Here is a 4,184-nt window from a genome sequence, read left to right on the forward strand (position 1 = left end):
GAAGATTGAGAAATAATGACCCTCAAAGTCTTAGCTGGGGCATGGCCTGAAGAAAAGATTGTGGCTTTTAAAATAAAATACTACTGGATGAACTTAAACTGGGTGAACATTTGCAAAGCTGAATACCAAATGAAAACCAGTTGCCCTCCAGTTGACTCCATCTCATAGCGACCCCATCTCCATCTGAATAGAACTCTTCTCCACTGGGTTTTAAATGTCTGAATTTTTGGAAGTAGATTACTTAGGCTTTCTTTCAAGGTGTCTTTAACCTCCAGTGCCATCAAGTCGACTCTGACTCATAGTGACCCTCAGGACACAGTAGAACTAATTGCTCCTTTGGGGTTTGGAGACTAAATCTTAATGGAAGCAGCCATGGATCCTCTGGTGGGTTTGAACCAATGACCTTGTGGTTAGCAATTCAAGGCTTAACCCACTGTACCACCAGAGCTCCTTAAGGTAACTCTGTTGTTCTTAAGTGTTGTTAAGGGTTCCAACCCTTAGCGACCCTGGATAGGGTTTCTGAGGAGCAGCTGGTGAATTTGAACTGCTGACCTTGCAGTTGGAACTGACCTTGTGGTAGAGTTGCTAATCCTACAGCGCCACACCAGGACTCAAAAGGTACCACCTGTAGTTGTTGTTGTTGTTGTTGTCATGTGCCGTGGAGTCTGTTCCGACTCATAGTGACCCTGTACAGGGTTTCTAAGGCTGTAAATCTTTACAGGAGCAGAAAGCCTCATCTTTCTCCCGTGGAGCAGCTGGTAGTTTCGAACTGCTGACCTTGCGGTTCACAACCCAATTCGTAACCACTACGCTACCAGAGCCATCAAGTCTATTCCGACTCATAGCGACCTGTATAGGGTTTCTGTCCCAAGGAGTGGCTGGTGAGTTTAAATTGTCAACCTTGCAGTTCAAACTGACCTCGCAAACCTCCAACCTTCCATTAATTGTCAAGGACTAATGAAAACCGTTTGAATCATTCAGGGACTCCAAAGTTGGAAACAGTCAGTAAATTAGGAAAAGAGTTGAGGTATACTAAGAAACAAAAAAATCTGAAAATGCACGATTCCAAATAGACCTTACCAGTGAAATCATGCGCAACCAGTCTGGCAGCACAACCCAGGTATCCTCCACGCCAAAGTTATATAAAACAACCCACGCTGCTTCTGACATGATTTCAAAGGTTACATTTCCTCCCACAGAGTTTTTCTAAAATTAGAATGCAAAGTTTACCACTCACAGTTTCAATTAGGATGACATGTGCTTTATGAGAATAACATACAATCAGTCTCATGTGAATCAACCTCTCTTAAAATCAAGATCCCATTTCCATGAAGGTCAGCAAGCAGGACTTCTAAAGATACAACGAAAGGGAGGTTGTTTCTGGAACTTCATCTTAAAATGAAGGAAAATTCCCCAGGGTGACCAATTCTAGTTTGTCTATTATGGAAGTCTGCCGGTGATGGAAGCCAAGCCTCTGTTCACTAAGAAAAGCAGGGAAAAAAAAAAAAAAAAACCCACCAAAACACAAACCTTAACTGGGAACAATGAGCAAAAACAGAATTAAAGGCATATAGGAGCAATTGGAGCCCTGGTGGATCTTATTGCAGCCCTGGTGGATCTGTGGGTTAGACATTGGACTGCTAACCATAAGGTCGCCGGTTCAAACTGACCAGCTGCTCCACAGGAGGAAGATGAGGCTGTCTGCTCCCGTAACGATTTACAGTCTCAGAAAAGGTACAACTCTACTGTGTCCTATCAGGTCACTATGCGTCAAAAATGACCTGATGGCAGTGTGTGCAAGCCTTATTGAAAAGAGGTCACCACTCAGATGGACTTCCACAGTATAGTTAGTCCAGAATGGATGAATTCTAGATGATGGTGGCAATTAATGCTCAATCATTGCTCTTAAGTTGATTTCAGCTAAGGGTGGCACCTCACACGTGTCAGAACAGAAGAACTGTGCTCCACTGGGTTTTCAATGACTGACTTTTCAGAAGTAGATTGCCAGTCTTTTTTTTCTGAGGCACCTGTGGGTGGTTAGCAGCCCAGTGCTTTGACTATTTGCATTACCCAATGATAAAATGTAATGATTAATATTTATTGATCACATACTACGGACCAGCCAGCATGCTAACAAGCACTTTACCATATAAAGTTTGTCATTATTGTAAAGTACCATTAAGTTGGTTCTGATTCATAGTGACCCTATATAGGTTTTCAAGGAGTAGGTGGTGGGTTTGAACCATTGACCTTGTGGTAAGCCATCCAGTGCTTATCATACAGCTACATACCAGGATCCCATATTAAGTTTATAAGCATGCAATCTTTACAGCAATCTTATGGTGTAGATACTTCCTCCCATTTTACAGAGCAGGATAAGTACCTTGCTCAAGGTTGCATGGTTGAAAAGTGCCTAGAGCTGGGATTCAAACCCATGTGTGATTCTGAAGCCAAGGTTCTGAACCACTACACAGACTGCTTTTTAAATCTAATATTGGTTGAGTACTAAGATGATCTCCTTTGAATGTTCACAGCTCTCTAAGCCTGGTTTTTTTGTTTGTTTGTTTGTTTTTACCCCTATAGATAAGGAAACTGAAGAGTTTAAATGATGTGTCTAAGGTCACATACCTAGTATATAACTGAATCAGAATTAGAACACAGGATGTCTGAGCAGAAAAGTCTTTACTCCTAGCCATTAGTCTATACTGGTTTCCTTCACACTGAAAAAGGTAAAGATTGGTGGTGTGAGATGACATCATGCGGACAGCAGGAAATGATGGGCTGAAGGGACTTCCTGGGGCAAACGTCCAGATGTTGAAGCCCAGTACAACATCTTAGGATAAGAGAGAAGACAGTCCAAGTCTCAGGATGAAAAAGAAGTGAATAAATTGCCAGAAGGAACTGGGACCTCCTATAAGAATGGTGGAACATTCTGGAAACTGGAAACTGCTTCTTTCCTCCATGGACCTGACTTCTGGACATCCCCATCTGCTTTGCTCAGTGACTGAAAGTCATCATGCAGAGGGCCAACATGCTCACCCTTGGGTTCAGGGAAGTGGGAGGGACTAGACACAGAGGGAACTCTGCCTGCTGAGGTGGGAGCAATGCTAAAAGGTAAGGAAGACAGTCAAGGGTCTACAGTACAGGAAGGTCATCAAGTCATCAAGGCCCAAGAGGTTGTTAACTCCCAAATTGGCAAATTCATTTTGCTTTTGTGTCATAAATACGTGCTCTGCAAAGGTACACACACACACAAAGAGGCTTCAAAAGGTTTGTGGGAAAAAGAAATGAAAAGATAAAGGAATTTTTTTCCACCAACTTTATGAAGTCCCCTTTATGGAAGCTTTAAAAGGTTCACAGAACAACATCCCATTCTCTTTCAATTCCATTTTCCACGAAATTTTTAAAGCCCCCTCTTACATTATATACACACATACTCTCTCTCTGCTATGTATGAGTTTAAAATCCTGACTTGGCCACTTACTAGCTTTTTTACCTTGAGAAAGTCACTAAATATCTCTCTGATTCACTTTCAACATCTATTAAATGGGGATAATACTAGAGTCTACCTAGTATGGCATTGTAGTATCAGCACTGGACTACTAACCACAAGGTCAGCAGTTCAAACCCATCCGTTGCTCCTCGGAAACCCTATACAGGTTCGCTATGAGTCAGAACCAACTCGATGGCACTTAGCAATAACCACCACCTCCTAAGGTTGTTATGCAAATTAAATGAGTCAATATATGTAGAATGTCTAGACTAGTACCTGGCACTCTGTTATTGAAATGTTAGCAATTGCTGTAGATGTATTATTATTACTGTTGTTGTTGGTATTATTTTCTAGCTGTGGTTATTGCTTGGGTTTTAAAAGACCTTTATATTGAGATTACCAACGTGCAGCATTCACATGGCTTCAAGTAGCAGATCTCTAGGAAGGAAATAAAACTTTCTGTGTTTTGCTGGTGCCTTAGGGTGAATGTTGTTTGCAGCGCATGGTGACCTAAATTGTTACAGAACAAAGCATTGCTGGGTCCTGTAAGATCCTCACACTCGTAGCTGGGTTTGAACCTATAGTGTCAATTCATTTTGTTGAGGGTCTTCCTGTTTTTCACTGACCCTCTGCTGTTCCAAGCGTGATGTCCTTTTCCAATGATTTAGCTTCTCCTAATATGTCCCATGTT

This window comes from Chrysochloris asiatica, unplaced genomic scaffold, assembly GCF_000296735.1.
Source record: "Chrysochloris asiatica unplaced genomic scaffold, ChrAsi1.0 scaffold00092, whole genome shotgun sequence".
NCBI lineage: Eukaryota > Metazoa > Chordata > Mammalia > Afrosoricida > Chrysochloridae > Chrysochloris > Chrysochloris asiatica.